The 18,251-nt window shown below is 43.1% G+C and overlaps 1 long non-coding RNA gene across 1 annotated transcript in view; it reads right to left on the reverse strand.

Moving 5' to 3' along the window:
- Positions 1 to 18,251, reverse strand: part of LOC125643125 (uncharacterized) — a 46,325-nt gene that overhangs the window by 10,540 nt on the left and 17,534 nt on the right. Inside the window, exon 3 of the long non-coding RNA XR_012669907.1 lies at positions 996 to 1,268. This is a non-coding gene — a long non-coding RNA (uncharacterized LOC125643125). The remainder of the gene's footprint in view (positions 1 to 995; positions 1,269 to 18,251) is intronic.

Here is an 18,251-nt window from a genome sequence, read left to right on the forward strand (position 1 = left end):
CAACTCCCCCACCTTTTCTGCCCTGCCTGTCTTTCCTGAACAGTACTCCAGTTCAGTACTCCAGTCATGTGAGTTATCCTATCAAGTCTCTGTTATTCCAATCACATCATAATTCCTTGACTGTGCCAGAACTTCTAGTTCTCCCTGCTTGTTTCCCAGGCTTCTTGCATTTGTGTACAGGCACTTGAGATAACTTGCTGTTTGTCCTGCTTTCTTAGTATGAGGCAGAAGCCCTCCCCTTTCACGTTCTCCTGCTCTTGCTTCCTCCCGGTATCCCACGTCCCCACTTACCTCAGGGCTTTGGTCTCCTTCCCCCGGTGAACCTAGTTTAAAGCCCTCCTCACTAGGTCAGCCAGCCTGCTTGCAGAGATGCTCTTCCCTCTCTTTCTTAGGTGGAGCCTGTCTCTGCCTAGCACTCCTCCTTCTTGGAACACCATCCCATGGTCAAAGAATCCAAAGCCTTCTCTTCGACACCACCTGTGTAGCCATTCGTTGACTTCCACGATTCGACGGTCTCTACCCAGGCCTTTTCCTTCTACGGGGAGGATGGACAAAAACACCACTTGCGCCTCAAACTCCTTTATCCTTCTTCCCAGAGCCACGTAGTCCTCAGTGATCAGCTCAAGATCATTCTTGGCAGTATCATTGGTGCCCACGTGGAGAAGCAGGAAGGGGTAGCGACCCGAGCGCTTGATGAGTGTCGGCAGACTCTCCATCACATCGTGAATCCTAGCTCCTGGCAAGCGGCAGACTTCTCGGTTTTCCCAGTCAGGGCGGCAGATAGATGACTCAGTCCCCCTGAGGAGAGAGTCCCTGATCACCACCACCCACCTCCTCCTCTTGGGAGCGGTGGTCGTGGAACCCCCATCCCTAGGACAGTGCATCTCATGCCTTCCAATCGGCGGAGTCTGCTTCTGTTCCCTTCCCTCAGATGTATCATCTAGTCCACTCTCTGCATTAATACCTGTGGAGAGAACATGAAAACGGTTGCTTACCTGTATCTGCGCTGCTGGTACATGGATGCTCCCCTTTCTTCTTCTGGAGGTCACATGCTGTCAATTTTCTTCACCGTCCTCCTGTCCCCGCTGCACAGCCTGCTCTGAATCTTCAGAACATTGTGCCCATAGAAGCGTATCCTGACATCTGTCCAGGAAATCTTCAGTTTCTCTTATGCAACGCAGGGTCGATACTTGTTTTTCCAGACCTTGAACCTTCTCTTCCAATATGGAGAACAGCTTGCACTTTGTACAGACAAAGTCACTTCTGTCCTGTGGGAGAAAGACAAACAATATTGTGATTTTATAACATTTTAAAATAGTTTTCAATGTGATTTTATATGAATAAAGGTGATTTTCATGTCATCTCTCTCTCTCTTCACATACACACACACACACCCCTGTCAGAAATTACAGCTGCTTGTCCTGCGTTAAATATCTTGTTGGGTTGCTATTAGCTGCTGTTAGCCTTTATTATTGCATTACCAAGCTTGTTTGGCATTTCTCAAGCTGTCCTTAGCATTTCTCTCAAAATAAGTATTTGTATGTTGCCTAAGAAGTTGAAGTCAACGATTAATAATTACTCATTTCTATAATAGCTTCATTAATTATTATTTTTCAAAGATCTAAGTAGGTGCTAAGCACGTAGGCCAACATTTTCAGAAGTTACCACTGATTTTGTGGCTGGCCAACTTGAGACAGCTGGATATGAAAACAACAAAAATCAAAGCACAGTAATGATACTCCTTTAGCAATTTTTTTTCTGGTTAATTACTGAAACCAATACTTACCTGCTTTTGCACAACAGTATAATTGGTTGATTTATGCAATCATAATAAACAGGTAATTCCAAATCAAACAAAATTCTCAACCTGACCCAGTTTGAGGGTACAGTTAGGGTCCAGAAATGCATTGAAGTAATGGGATTTAAGCACCTGTTTTGCTGAATTGGGGCCTTAATCTGAATGATTCCTGAGTGCAAAATATTTCCAAGGAAAATAATACTCTGCTTCCCTCAGTTCCCTTCAAAATGCAGGGCCAGATCCTAGTCACTTCTGGACTTCACTCTTGAATAAAGCTTTGTAATATGAAGAAAGGAAAGAAAATAGCAGCTACACTGATCCTAGAAAAACACATTTAACAAAAGTGGGAATTTTGCTGCTTTTAATAGACAGAATTTGTGTTTTACTGTCTGATTCTACTCTTTTCTCAGATCTATCCAATACAAAAGCAGCCTAATTTGGCAGAAAAATTTTAAAAATAGTATTTGTGAGACAGTATGGATTTCTGACAAAAAACACTACTTTGTGCTAGCTCATTGTTCACTGTATGGCTTTTCCAATATAAATCTGATCACTATGTTGCTGAATCTATAGAAGGAAACGGAAGATAAAAAATTGTTATCACTAGGTGCATAGAACTCCTTGGCTGTTTAAGCTATAGAATATTAACTTTTATGTACATGTGAAAGAGGAGTTTTTAGTAGTTTTAGAAGGATAGGGGAAGTGAAATGAAGAACAGGTCATTACTGTAGACAGGAAGCAATAAAAAGGCAAGTACATGGCTTTGTTATGTCTTCTTTCTTTAGATGGTTGTAGTTTTATTTTTGTTATTTCTACAAACATATTTTTGAACAAACAAAATATAAAAAAATCTAATAATGTCCATCTCTTCTCCAATGAGGAAGGGTAAACAGGGTGGGAATCTATCAGCCTGGATAAAATTCTCAGACTTTCCAATCTCTCATTGGAGACAGCTATCATAGAAACGGAACGTCCACTAGAAGACTTTTTTTTTTTTTTAAAAAAAAAGCTCTCCCTCTTACTTTTCAACAGGAAAAGTATTACTTTTTTAAAAATCAATTTAAGTTAGGAGGAGAATGTTTTTAGCATTTTTTAAGTATGGGACACATGGATTAGAAGTGATGAGCCCTTAGATTTTATAAGCATTTTCAAGCCTCTCATGACTTTTCGGTCACCATTCTCTCTGGAATGAAACTCCTCAAAATCACACCTACTCAGAAACACCGCTGATCACTTCAGAGCATCAGCAACTCTCAACATAGCCAGCTGGGCTCCACTTTCATGTACTCCTGGAGAGATCCTAAGTTTAAAACAGGGACCGGCAACCTTTGGCACACGGCCCGCCAGGGTAAGCCCCCGGTGGGCCGGGCAGGTTTGTTTACCGGCTGGTGTCTGCAGGTTTGGCTGATCATGGCTCCCACTGGTCGCGGTTCGCCGTTCCAGGCCAATGGGGTCTGTGGGAAGCAGTGGCCAGCACATCCCTTCGCCCATGCCATTCCCGCAGCCCCCATTGTCCTGGAATGGCGAAACGCGGCCAGGGGGAGCCATGGTTGGCCAAACCTGTGGACGCGGCAGGTAAACAAACCAGCCCAGCCCGCCAGGGGGCTTACACTGGCGGGCCGTGTGCCAAAGGTTGCCGATCACTAGTTTAAAAATTCAGAGTACTTGCAGAGCTCCTAAACTCCATAGTCTTTCCTTGACTTCTGCAGCTGTCCTAGTGCCCCTGTTTACTTCCCTACAGGCTTCTTGATCCACAAAATCTTTAGTGGAGTCCCCATCAGGTCCATAGTTCCTGCTGACCTACTAAGATTCTGCTGAAAACCTGTGGACTTCAGTAGGTCCACAGGGAAGCCAAGGTGGGAGGGAGGAAGAACAGGAATTAAGCCGTGGCACTTGTGGGCAGGCATTCTCATATATTGTATGAAATCCTATAGCTTGTGTTATGCAGGAGGTCAGACTAGATGATCATGGTCTCTTCTGGTCTTGGAATCTATGAATCTATAATATCCATAGAATAAAAGCCTACATTTATGCTCAACTTAGGTTACTCTAATCAAATTAAAACATATAAATAATGCCTTACAATCTGAGAAATATAAAGTTAAGGAATTCTCAAAAAATGTCCTTTCTATGTCCAGAAATATTTCAATCTTTTTCAGCAATTCTATCTTTCATTTTTGTATCGGTACACTTCCTTTAATGATACTAACTACTGAATTACAATATATTTCCAACAATAAGTCAGAATTATGTATAATCAAGATAGTAATATTTCTATTATTTTGATAATTGGTAAGATTTACATTTCCACAGTGTATCCCCCACACAGAATAATATAAAAATGAGTGTATGTATATATATTAGGGCTGTCAATTAATTGCAGTTAACTCACACGATTAACTCAAAAAAATTAATTGTGATTAATTGCACTGTTAAACAATAGAATACCAATTGACATTTATTCAATATTTTTGGATGTTTTCTACATTTTCAAATGTATTGATTTCAATTACAACATAGAATACAAAGTGTACAGTGCTCATTTTATATTTTAGTACAAATATTTTCACTGTAAAAATGGTAAAAGAAATAGTATTTTTCAATTCAACTCATCCAAGTACTGTAGTGCAATCTCTTTATCAGGAAAGTTGAACTTACAAATGTAGAATTATGTACAAAAAAATAACTGCATTCAAAAGTAATACAATGTAAAACTTTCGAGCCTACAAGTCCACTCAGTCCTACTTCAGCCAATCGCTCAGACAAACAAGTTTGGTTAAAATTTGCAGGGGATAATACTGCCCGCTTCTTGTTTACAATGTCACCTGAAAGTGAGAACAGGCATTCGCATGGCACTTTTGTAGCTGGCATTGCAAGGTATTTACATGTCAGATATGCTAAACATTCGTATGCCTAACCATTCCAGAGGAGATGCTTCCCTGCTGACGATGCTTGTTAAAAAAAATAATGCGTTAATTATATTTGTGACTGAACTGCTTGCGGGATAATTGTATGTCTCCTGTTCTGTTTTACCTGCATTCTGCCATATATTTCATGTCATAGCAGTCTTGGAGAATGACACAGCCAGCACATGTTCGTTTTAAGAACACTTTCACTGCAGATTTGACAAAACGCAAAGAATGTACCGATGTGAGATTTCTAAAAATAACTACAGCATTCGACCCAAGGTTTAAGAATCTGAAGTGCCATCCAAAATCTGAGATGGACGAGGTGTGGAGCATGCTTTCAGAAGATTTAAAAGAGCAACACTCAGATGTGGAAACTACAGAACCCGAACCACCAAAAAAGAAAATCAACCTTCTGCTGGTGGCATCTGACTCAGATGATAAAAATGAACATGCATCAGTTTGCACTGCTTTGGATCGTTATCGAGCAGAACCCGTCATCAGCATGGATGTGTCCTCTGGAATGGTGGTTGAAACATGAAGGGACATATGAATCTTTAGCGCATCTGGCACGTAAATATCTTGTGGCACCGGCTACAACAGTCCCATGTGAACATCTGTTCTCGCTTTCAGGTGACATTGTAAACAAGAAGCGGGGAGCATTATCTCCTGCAAATTGTAACCAAACTTGTTTGTCTGAGCGATTGGACTTGCAGGCTCTAAAAGTTTACATTGTTTTATTTTTGAATGCAGTTTTTTTGTATATAATTCTACATTTGTAAGTTCTACTTTCATGATAAAGAGATTGCACTATAGTACTTGTATTAGGTGAATTGAAAAATGCTATTTCTTTTGGTTTTTTACAGTGCAAATAATTGTAATAAAAATAAATATAAAATGAGCAGTGTACACTTTAAAAAAAGAAAAGGAGTATTTGTGGCACCTTAGAGACTAACAAATTTATCTGAGCATAAGCTTTCGTGAGCTACACCTCACTTCATCGGCTGCATACAGTGGAAAATACAGTGGGGAGATTTTATATACACAGAGAACATGAAACAATGGGTGTTACCATACACACTGTAATGAGAGTGATCAGGTAAGGTTAGCGATTACCAGCAGGAGAGAAAAAAAACCTTTTGTAGTGATAATCAAGGTGGACCATTTCCAGCAGTGGACAAGAACGTGTGATGAACAGTGGGGAATGGGGGGGAATAAACATGGGGAAATAGTTTTACTTTGTGTAATGACCCATCCACTCCCAGTCTTTATTCAAACCTAATTTAATGGTGTCCAGTTTGCAAATTAATTCCAATTCAGCAATCTCTCATTGGAGTCTGTTTTTGAAGCTTTTTTGTTGAGAATTGCGACTTTTAAGTCTGCAATTGAGTGACCAGAAAGATTGAAGTGTTCTCCCACTGGTTTTTGAATGTTATAATTCTTGATGTCTGATTTGTGTCCATTTATTCTTTTACGTAGAGACTGTCCGGTTTGGCCAATGTACATGGCAGAGGGGCATTGCTGGCACATGATGGCATATATCATATTGGTAGATGTGCAGGTGAACGAGCCTCTAATAGTGTGGCTGATGTGATTAGGCCCTATGATGGTGTCCCCTGAATAGATATGGGGACACAGTTGGCAACGGGCTTTATTGCAAGGATAGGTTCCTGGGTTAGTGTTTTTGTTGTGTGGTGTGTGGTTGCTGGTGAGTATTTGCTTCCGGTTGGGGGGCTGTCTGTAAGCAAGGACTGGCCTGTCTCTGAAGATCTGTGAGAGTGATGGGACGTCCTTCACTTTGTATTCTGTGTTGTAATTGAAATAATATATTTAAAAATGTAGAAAACATCCAAAAATATTCAAATAAATGGTATTCTATTATTAACAGTGTGATTAATCGCACGATTAATCGTGATTAATTTTTTTAATTGTGCGATTAATTATGATTATTTTTTTAATAACTTGACAGCCCTAATATATATATATATATGTGTGTGTGTGTATTTTGGTTTAATTATGGTACTTACATTTCTCCAAAAACTTTAGGAAGTTGTGAAGTACTGCATTTACTCTGTCCTTTGTTGCACTGTTTTCTTAGTGTAGAGTCAGAGTTAGGGTTATAGGCTCAAATCCACAAAGGTATGTCAGGATTTAATGGAAATTAGGAGCCATAGATACTATGGATGTATGATGATATTCCAGTAATGAGCACATGAGGAGTAACAATGTAACCCACGGTCAAGTCCGAAAGTGTGTTAGATTCCTTGCAAAAGGGGGACAAAAACAAAGGAGACCCTCTTCAGCAAAAACATTTATTTTGCAACAGGTATTATAAACTTTCTGGAACTTGTTTCTTTTTGGAAGTCATATAACCCAAACACCCAAAATCCACAATTATCCAAGAATGATAATCTGTTTTCATTGTATTAAGTTATTATGATTATTTGTATTTTCCTAGTGCCTAGGAGCCCTTGTCACTGGACCATTCTCTTCACTGTCGAGTTGAAGATCTTTAATGCATAATGTAGTGCTAAATAAAATAGCTCTACAGGCAAAAATAAAGGGAAATATGCCATAAATAGAGAATCAGACAGACACACAAATTAAAAACAGCACTTCTACCAAGAATTATCTGTTTATTGTTTTAAATATTTTAGGCTTCATGGCTGGACATGCACCCCTTCCCCTCTTTGCTCCTGTACTTTCCCCCAGCAATGACACTGCTGCAGCTTTCAACAGCCAGTCACCACAATTATGAAGCTTGCAGTTTTCACTTTTTATTAAATCAAAAAGGGAAGCCAGAAGCATTAAATAGCCAAAGATTTGATTGTCCAACTAAAAAAAACCTGACCAAGCATGTTAATATCTGTAGAGCTAGTCTTGTTTCTCAGAGAATGAGGCTGGAACTATGTAAGTGACCCCGAGTTAGCTAGCACCACAAGTTAACTTTACTCCTACTGGAGACAGCAATTAAATATAATTAATGATGATGAAATTGTACGTTATCATTAGTCACAGGGGCTCATGGGCCTGATGCTATTCTTGTTGAATAGGAAAACTTCCATTTGGCTTCAGTCATGTGGGATTGGGCTCTATGTGATCCTTTTCTTTGGTTTTGGTCCATGTGTGTTTGCACCAAGGCAGATTCAAGCATACACGGCCTGGATGTTGGTAAGTGTGATATTCTGATAGCAAATGGAGCATTGCATTGGCCTCCCTTCTTCTTGCCTCCTCAGCAAATCAAGGTAATTGTAAATGTGTCTAAATAGCCTGTCGGAGTTGGAAACTTTTGTTATAAACTAATGAAATTCTATCAGCTGGCAATGACAGACCCAGCATTTCTGTGACACCATTTAAGCCTGTGGTCACACCTTTGGGCCAAATGAACCCCCAAAATCAAAGCAACGTATAGGCAAAACTTCTGAGTTTTACTTTTGATGTGAACTCATCTGTCAAGTAGGTTTACTCAGAACTGGCTGAGATTTACGAACAGTAATAAAACTTGAAACTCAGCACAGGATTGATCTGCAGGTCTGCCATGAAATCTGAAACTGGGTATGTTTCCTGTGGTTTGGGGTTCCATTGCACAACTGCATGTGAAGCCCCATACCCAGCTAGATTGCACAAATGCTCCCTGAGCCACTCATGAATCACACAGAGAAAGCAAATCACCAGCAAATCTCCCAAGCCCTGAGCCTTGCACACCTGGAATATACCATCTTGCCCTGCTCAGAAACCCGACCAGTATAAATTTATTACCCCATCCAACCCTCCCTCAATGTGGCAAGGAGGCACACTAGCCTTTGTAAAAAAAAAAAACAAAAAAAAACTTAGCTGAGATTTCCCTAGCACTTCAAGCAAAACACACGGTTTTAGGTAAAATATAAAACTGATTTATTAACTACAGAAAGATAGATTTTAAGTGATTTTAAGTGGTAGGCACAAAAGGTTAGAGGTAGTTACCAAAGAAAATAAAAGGTAAGTGCACAGTCTAAAACTTAAACCTTATTACACTAGGCAGTATTTAGATCAAGCAGTTTTTCTCACCCCACTGGATGTTGCAGGTAGGTTATAGTTCTTCATACACAGGCTTCCCCTTTTAGCTTGGGACCAGTCTCCTCAGTTTGTCTTTGTCTTCCCAGCATTCTTGCTGCTTCCAGCATAGGTATGGGGGCCGGGGAGGGGGGGCAAAGAAAGGCCAAAGCATGATGCCATTGTCCCCTATTTTATATCCTCAGTCCATGTGCCTGGAAAACACTAGCCCAGACATGTCCTGGTGGGCTTTGCTGAGTCACAGGGTTGAGCAATCCTCCATTGTGTGATGCTTGGGCAGCCCTATTACAGTATTTTAAAGCCCTTGTTTACAACTCCCCTGCTGATTAGTGGTCACTTAACATCCTCCTGGGAGTGGATCACCACCTAGCAGTAGAGACTCTCAAACTTACAACATATATTAGTAACAACCATACAGCAAAATCTCATAACTTCATACACACTAACGATATACATATTTGGACAGAACAATGGGTGTCAGCAGATCATGACCTTCCATATATCTTACATGGCATGCTTTGTATGAAATATATCATAATTATATTACAGGGGTGAATATGGGGGTTCCAAAGTGCTGCTACGAGGTACAGAGTGATACACAGGTAAGTTTGCTCAGAACTGGCTGAGGTTTACAAACAGTAATTAAACTTAAAACTCAGCATAGGATTGATCTGCAGCTCTGCCATAAAATCTGAAACCAGGTGCGTTTCCTGTGGTTTGGGGTTCAAGTTCCCCTCATTTACATCACACTCCCTCTTGAAATGTCAAACATTCATATACTTCATCACAAACTGCAAGCACCTCCATTGTACAGCTTTCTACACATACCACCTTTTATTCATCTGAATAGGGTGACCAGATGTCCTGTTTTTGAAGGGACAGTCCCGTATTTAAGCTCTCCAGCAGGTGTCCTGACTTTTTCTTAAAACGGGCCAAATATCCCTATTTTCTGTCTCCCCACCGCCCCATCAGTACTGGTGGGTACTGCTGCTGGCTGGATCCCTGCTTGCCAGCTGCCATTCCAGCAGCAGTGAGTGGGGGTGTCCAGTAGCTGACGATGGGGGTGGGTGTGCAAGGCTGGTGGTGGGGCGAAAATGCCGCGCACATGGCCAGCCACTCCTCTTGCTGGTCTGTCAGCTCAGCCCCCACTGCATGCCAGCTCTCGGCCATCAGGGCCCTTCCCCCCATCCCATTTCCGGATGGCACTGGCTGTGAGCTTTGGTGACTGGTGAGTGTGGGCAGGCGCCAGTCAGCAGCCAGTTACATTTCACCTCTGCTACCCACTCATCAGCCCTTTATGTGTTCTGCCTCTCACTATCCTCTCCCTGCTTTGCTCCTCTGCCCTCCAACCCTGCTGCTCCTACAGATCCCCCCCAGCAGGGCATGCCCTGCTCCCAGCACTGTGCAGAGAACCAGCCTCTGGTTGGAGCGCTCAGCTCACCAACAGCCTGGCCGGCAGGCTCCTTCCTTCCCCCACTGCCTCTGGCTGGGCAGGTACCCCGGGAAAGCCCAAGACCCTGTGGCCTGGGGCGCTGGTCAGGAGGAGCCGAGTCCTACACGTGCCAAACCCCTGCACAGCGCTGGCGTGGGGCAGCCTCTCTGCCCCTCAGCTAAGTTCTGGAGTGGCGGCATGGTGGGGGAGGGGTGGCGTGGTGGGGAGAGGAGAAGCTGAGCCACGTCTCTGGCCAGGTTCCCTGAAGCCCCTGCAGTCAAGTTCCCTGGGCCCTAGTGCACACCACATCCATAGGGCTTCACCCCTTCCTGCCTGCGCTGTAGTTGGGGGACAGGAGGCGGCTGGGTTATGTCAGTGGTCAGCAGCAGCCTGGAGGTGTTAGCTGCCTTTCAACATGTGTGGGCAGGAAGGGACAAGCTGCTTCCAGCCACAGGAGATGGGGGGGGGAGGGAGAAGTGGGGGAAGAGATGAGCTCTGCAAAGACACGGGCCAGGTCCTCCCTTCCCCCCTCCTCCCCGTGTGAAACCGAAAGCCTTAAAGATAAGAAGGTAAATAAAAAGAATCCAACTACGCAGTATTTATTTTTAACAGGGGCTCAGCCAACTTGATGTTAATTTGAACGTTTGCACTGCATAGTTCTGATTGATTGCTGTTGAACTTGCATGAATACAAGTAATTTTACCAGGTGTCTCATATTTAATATAGGGAAATATGGTCATCCTACATCAGAAGAGCTGCGGTTCCTGTTCTGGTGAGCGTGGTCTACTCAATCACTAAACTGGTGGCAAAGCTGTACTTACTTTCCTTATTGGAGCTACCTTTCTGACATTTCACTCTTGGGGCCAGAACCAGACTTCAATGAAAGTTTGAGGTGCACAAGGAATACAAAATCAAACCATTCTTGAGGACAACCGTCCTCTTTTTTCCCAGTGTGGCCTCAACTCTTCCTGTCCACTTATAGAGATCAGAGGTGTCATTTATTTGGAGGAAGAAGTATTCAAACATAAGTGGCCATGCTCCAGCAACCGGGAGAGAAACAGCTGCTTTCAAATCCAAATAGATGCCATGGCAGCTAGCACTAGAAAAGCATCTCGGATTGCCAATTTTGGTTGGCTATATTCCTGGAGGTTTCATCACATGACATAATCTTTAATTAAAGATTAATCTTTAATTCCTGGACCCTTCAGGACAATCCTGGAGAGCTGGGACCCCTACAAGTGTCCGGGACAGCTTGTTATTTATGTATTTAAATAAATTAAAGCAGGAGGGAGCCATATATTAAAGAGAGAGCCTGTTTGTGACTCACATAGTGCAGAAATTGTTTGAAGAGCCACCTTCACGTTGAGGACTAGTTTAAAACAAAAGATGGCTGCACTCTTTTTTTAAAAGTGGCCCTCACTTTAAGGGTCTCATTTCTCTTCCTGTTTTCAAGTACAAGGCCCACACAATTAGACTGTCCTATCACAGGGCGACGGGGACGCCACTGCTGCTCTTTCTCTTTTGAAGACCCAGTGCCCTAAAAGACCGAGGGAAGGGGAGCATCTATGTCTCCTCCTCAAGGATCTGTAGCAAGTCAAAGGAATAGAGGAAAGAACCTCCTCCTCCCAGGAGAAGGGACAGACCACTCTGTGGGGAAGGCTGGTAGGTAGGGACATCTGCAGTCATATAGTTGGCCTATGTTTCTTATTACGGTTTCCCTGATCTACCTCCGCATACCCCTGTTCTTTCCACCAACTTGTTGCATCTTCTCTTAGATGGTAAACTCTTCAAACACAGAGTAAAAGACTTTGACTGTACAGCAATCAGCACAATGGTCCTCAGGGACAATTTCCTGGTGCAAGTGCTGGAGGAACCAAATAGGGGCAGAGCTCTTCTTGACTTTCTGCTCACAAACTGGGAAGAATTAGTAGGGGAAGCAAAAGTGGATGGAAACCTGGGAGGCAGTGACCATGAGATGGTGGAGTTCAGGATCTGACACAAGGAAGAAAGGAGAGCAGTAGAATATGGACCCTAGACTTCAGAAAAGCAGACTTTGACTCCCTCAGGGAACTGATGGGCAGGATCCTCTGGGAGAATAACATGAGGGGGAAAGGAGCCCAGGAGAGCTGGCTGTATTTTAAAGAATTCTTATTGAGGTTACAGGGACAAACCATCCCGATGTGTAGAAAGAATAGTAAATACGGCAGGCGACCAGCTTGGCTTAACAGTGAAATCCTTGCTGATCTTAAACACAAAAAAGAAGCTTACAAGAAGTGGAAGATTGGACAAATGACCAGGGAAGAGTATAAAAATATTGTTCAGGCATACAGGAGTGAAATCAGGACGGCCAAGTCACACCTGGAGTTGCAGCTAGCAAGAGATGTTAAGAGTAACAAGAAGTGTTTCTTCAGGCATGTTAGCAACAAGAAGAAAGTCAAGGAAAGTGTGGGCCTCTTACTGAATTAGGGGGGCAACCTAGTGACAGAGGATGTTGAAAAAGCTAATGTACTCAATGCTTTTTTTGCCTCTGTCTTCACGAACAAGGTCAGCTCCCAGACTGCTGCACTGGGCAGCACAGCAAGGGGAGGAGGTGACCAACCCTCTGTGGAGAAAGAAGTGGTTCGGGACAATTTAGAAAAGCTGGACAAGCACACGTCCATGGGGCTGGATGCGCTGCATCAAGAGTGCTAAAGGAGTTGGTGTATGTGATTGCAGAGACATTGGCCATTATCTTTGAAAACTCATAGCGATCGGGGGAGGTCCCGGACGACTGGAAAAAGGCTAATGTAGTGCCCATCTTTAAAAAAGGGAAGGAGGAGGATCTGGGGAACTACAGGCCAGTCAGCTTCACCTCAGTCCCTGGAAAAATCCTGGAGCAGGTCCTCAAGGAATCAATTCTGAAGCACTTACATGAGAGGAAAGTGATCAGGAACAGTCAGCATGGATTCACCAAGGGCAAGTCATGCCTGACTAATCTAATTACCTTCCATGATGAGATAACTGGCTCTGTGGATGAGGGGAAAGCTGTGGACGTGTTATTCCTTGACTTTAGCAAAGCTTTTGACACTGTCTCCCACAGTATTCTTGCCAGCAAGTTAAAGAAGTATGGGCTGGATGAATGGACTATAAGGTGGATAGAAAGCTGGCTAGATCGTCGGGCTCAACAGGTAGTGATCAATGGCTCCATGTCTAGTTGGCAGCTGGTATCAAGCAGAGTGCCCTAAGGGTCAATCCTGGGGCCAGTTTTGTTCAATATCTTCATTAATGTTCGCAAAAAGAAAAGGAGTACGTGTGGCACCTTAGAGACTAACCAATTTATTTGAGCATGAGCTTTCGTGAGCTACAGCTCACTTCATCAGATGTTTACCGTGGAAACTGCAGCAGACTTTATATACACACAGAGAATATGAAACAATACCTCCTCCCACCCCACTGTCCTGCTGGTAATAGCTTATCTAAAGTGATCAACAGGTGGGCCATTTCCAGCACAAATCCAGGTTTTCTCACCCTCCACCCCCCCACACAAATTCACTCTCCTGCTGGTGCTAGCCCATCCAAAGTGACAACTCTTTACATAATCAAGTCGGGCTATTTCCTGCATAGATCCAGGTTTTCTCACATCCCCCCCACCCCCATACACACACAAACTCACTCTCCTGCTGGTAATAGCTCATCTAAACTGACCACTCTCCAAGTTTAAATCCAAGTTAAACCAGAACATCTGGGGGGGGGTAGGAAAAAACAAGAGGAAACAGGCTACCTTGCATAATGACTTAGCCACTCCCAGTCTCTATTTAAGCCTAAATTAATAGTATCCAATTTGCAAATGAATTCCAATTCAGCAGTTTCTCGCTGGAGTCTGGATCTGAAGTTTTTTTGTTTTAAGATAGCGACCTTCATGTCTGTGATTGCGTGACCAGAGAGATTGAAGTGTTCTCCGACTGGTTTATCAATGTTATAATTCTTGACATCTGATTTGTGTCCATTTATTCTTTTACGTAGAGACTGTCCAGTTTGACCAATGTACATGGCAGAGGGGCATTGCTGGCACATGATGGCATATATCACATTGGTGGATGTGCAGGTGAACGAGCCTCTGATAGTGTGGCTGATGTTATTAGGCCCTGTGATGGTGTCCCCTGAATAGATATGTGGGCACAATTGGCAACGGGCTTTATTGCAAGGATAAGTTCCTGGGTTAGTGGTTCTGTTGTGTGGTATGTGGTTGTTGGTGAGTATTTGCTTCAGGTTGCGGGGCTGTCTGTAGGCAAGGACTGGCCTGTCTCCCAAGACTTGTGAGAGTGTTGGGTCATCCTTTAGGATAGGTTGTAGATCCTTAATAATGCGTTGGAGGGGTTTTAGTTGGGGGCTGAAGGTGACGGCTAGTGGCGTTCTGTTATTTTCTTTGTTAGGCCTGTCCTGTAGTAGGTAACTTCTGGGAACTCTTCTGGCTCTATCAATCTGTTTCTTTACTTCTGCAGGTGGGTATTGTAGTTGTAAGAAAGCTTGACAGAGATCTTGTAGGTGTTTGTCTCTGTCTGAGGGGTTGGAGCAAATGCGGTTGTATCGCAGAGCTTGGCTGTAGACGATGGATCATGTGGTGTGGTCAGGGTGAAAGCTGGAGGCATGCAGGTAGGAATAGCGGTCAGTAGGTTTCCGGTATAGGGTGGTGTTTATGTGGCCATTGTTTATTAGCACTGTAGCAGTGGGGTGGGAGGAGGTATTGTTTCATATTCTCTGTGTGTATATAAAGTCTGCTGCAGTTTCCACGGTAAACATCTGATGAAGTGAGCTGTAGCTCACGAAAGCTCATGCTCAAATAAATTGGTTAGTCTCTAAGGTGCCACACGTACTCCTTTTCTTTTTGCGAATACAGACTAACACGGCTGTTCCTCTGAAACCTTTCATTAATGTTGTGGAGGATGGTGTGGATTGCACCCTCAGCAAGTTTGCATATGACACTAACCTGGGAGGAGAGGTAAATACGCTGGAGGGTAGGGCTAGGATACAGAGGGACCTAGACAAATTAGAGGATTGGGCCAAAAGAAATCTGATGAGGTTTAACAAGGACAAGTGCAGAGTCCTGCACTTAGGACAGAAGAATCCCACGCACTGCTACAGACTAGGGACCGACCAGCTAGGCAGCAGTTCCACAGAAAAGGACCTAGGGGTTACAGAGGACAAGAAGCTGGATATGAGTCAACAGTATGCCCTTGTTGCCAAGAAGGCTAACGGCATTTTGGGCTGTATAAGTAGGGGCATTGCCAGCAGATCGAGGGACGTGATCGTTCCCCTCTATTCGACATTGGTGAGGCCGCATCTGGAGTACTGTGTCCAGTTGTGGGCCCCACACTGCAAGAAAGATGTGAAAAAATTGGAAAGCGTCCAGAGGAGGGCAACAAAAATGATTAGGGGACTGGAACACATGACTTATGAGGAGAGGCTGAGGGAATTGGGATTGTTTAGTCTGTGGAAGAGAAGAATGAGTGTGGATTTGATAGCTGCTTTCAACTACCTGAAAGGGGGTTCCAAAGAGAATGGATCTAGACTGTTCTCAGTGGTAGCAGATGACAGAACGAGGAGTAATGGTCTCAAGTTGCAGTGGGGGAGGTTTAGGTTGGATATTAGGAAAATCTTTTTCACCAGGAGGGTGGTGAAGCACTGGAATGCGTTACCTAGGGAGGTCGTGGAATCTTCTTCCTTTGAAGTTTTTAAGGTCAGGCTTGAGAAAGCCCTGGCTGGGATGATTTAGTTGGGGATTGGTCCTGCTTTGAGCAGGGGGTTGGACTAGATGACCTCCAGAGGTCCCTTCCAACTCTGATGTTCTATGATTCTATGATTCCTGGTTCTGAATGTGGCTTGTGGGAGCTACTGTGCTACAAGTACAACAATTAATAATGCTATTCTGCTTCTTTAAATGTGAAAACAATATATTTTATTTCTATAGCAGTATTTCTCCCCACCCAAAGTGCTCTGGGTGCCATGCAACTGAATAAAACAAACACTGTGAAATAAGAACCTCTTGAAATACAAGCATAAGCAAACAGATGGGAAGGAAAGGGAATACAGGTACGGCTGGGAATGCTAATTATACTAAAAAAAAAAAAGTTGTGTGCTTTTCAAAAGTGAGGAGGGGGGCCAAAAATGAGGTGCAATTTGGGGCAGAGCGAGTTAGGGCCCGTACCAACAAAAGAACAATTGCCTGACAACTTCAGACAATGACCAGAGGAATGGTGCAGACACTATCTCAATACAAGGCTCAAGGATGGGGTCATAAAATGGACAGTGACTCCAGGTTAGAAAGAGTAAACTATGAAAGGACTCCAAGATGACTCAGACAAGCCAATTACTAGAAGTTTGTATAAAGCTAGATCCACAAGTGTCAAGTGTAATTTTAAAAACAATTCCCCTACAAAAATCCCATGTGTCCCCCTGGTTAAAATGGAGACTTCCTATTTTCAGCTAAAAGAAAAGGAGTACTTGTGGCACCTTAGAGACTAACCAATTTATTTGAGCATAAGCTTTCGTGAGCTACAGCTCACTTCATCGGATGCATACTGTGGAAAGTGTAGAAGATCTTTTTCTCATGAAAGCTCATGCTCAAATAAATTGGTTAGTCTCTAAGGTGCCACAAGTACTCCTTTTCTTTTTGCGAATACAGACTAACACGGCTGTTACTCTGAAACCTATTTTCAGCTAGTGGATGTTGGGTCAAACCTACTGAAAACACAGGCAAGGAACTCAGCAGTTCTTGAGTATTGACAAGATCATCTTAGTTTCCACCAAATTAACAGGTTCATTTAAATGGCAATTAGTTAATTCATGAGAAAAGAAGGACTGCAGCCAGAGCAAGTTATGAAGGCCAAAAAGAGAGCGCTCTTTTTGGAAGCCATTACTAGAAAGTAAACACAGAAAGAATGGGCCAGGATTAAGGAATAGATCATTGTAGTGGTCTAGGTCACATAACAGGGTCTCATTCATTGAAATTACAGGTGATCTGTTAAACCATTAAAAACCAGCCTGTTTTAACGAGATCAAAGCAAAACCAAGTGTCTGGATGGCTTCAGATATCTTAAAAATGGTTCTTTGATTATTTTGTTCCGTTAATCTACAGTAATCTGTTACTGTGTAACTGCCTGATGATGCTACTGCCCATGCAAGTAATCACAAACCACGAACAACCAATCACTTAATTTGGTGTGAATCTTTCCTCATGGACCAAGGGATTCTGGCACTATTAAGCATTCCTACAAAGGCAGACTCTTACTGTGATGAGGAAATAGAGGAGAGCTGCTTGGTAGAAAAGATAAGATTTGTAACAGTTGAAGATACAGCACATGTGTTGGCAATGGCATAGATGGAGATAAGACTGGTATAGAGATACCAATCAATGTTAGTGCAATTCAACACCGCCAAAGCTGCTGGAGCCTTCCCCGTGTCACCCATACTCCTTGGTGAGCTAGTAACATCACTGTTCTCCACTGACCTATAGCTATGGCATCGTTTCATTTTGTAGTGTTAATGGGACCCTAACCCAAAGGTCGTATTCACTGTTGCCCATCCTGGCAATTTAACTCCAAGTTTACTGTTTTTCTTAAAGCTCCAGCTCCTGGGCTCAGGTGCTTACATGAGAATATCAGCTTTCATTTTAAAAGAAAATAAAGTTTCTAGCCCTCATGGTATAGAGAAAAGCATGATAATGAGAACCCGAAAGGGTCAGAAACCAGAAGGTAAATAAAAAGAATCTAACATTTATTATGGTTAAAATATCATTTTTATGGGACTGACTCATGGTTTTTGAACATATGGAGCTGGCAATACTGCGTATTAGTGACACGGATGGGGCCTAAGTGGAGAGGAATTCACAGCCACAAGAAGTAGCAACAGCAACACCAACCTCTGCATTTCTGCTCTGAGATCATGAAGGAGCAAATAAAGAATGAGTAGAATTATGTAGAAATGACAGACGATGAATGCAGCAGACAGGGGAGAAGAGGAGGGAGATTTCTGGCTTCCTTTCTCTCCACCCTTGCAGCCTGCACAAGGGCCACTCAAAATCTAG

This window comes from Caretta caretta, chromosome 9 (assembly GCF_965140235.1).
Source record: "Caretta caretta isolate rCarCar2 chromosome 9, rCarCar1.hap1, whole genome shotgun sequence".
NCBI classification, from domain to species: domain Eukaryota; kingdom Metazoa; phylum Chordata; order Testudines; family Cheloniidae; genus Caretta; species Caretta caretta.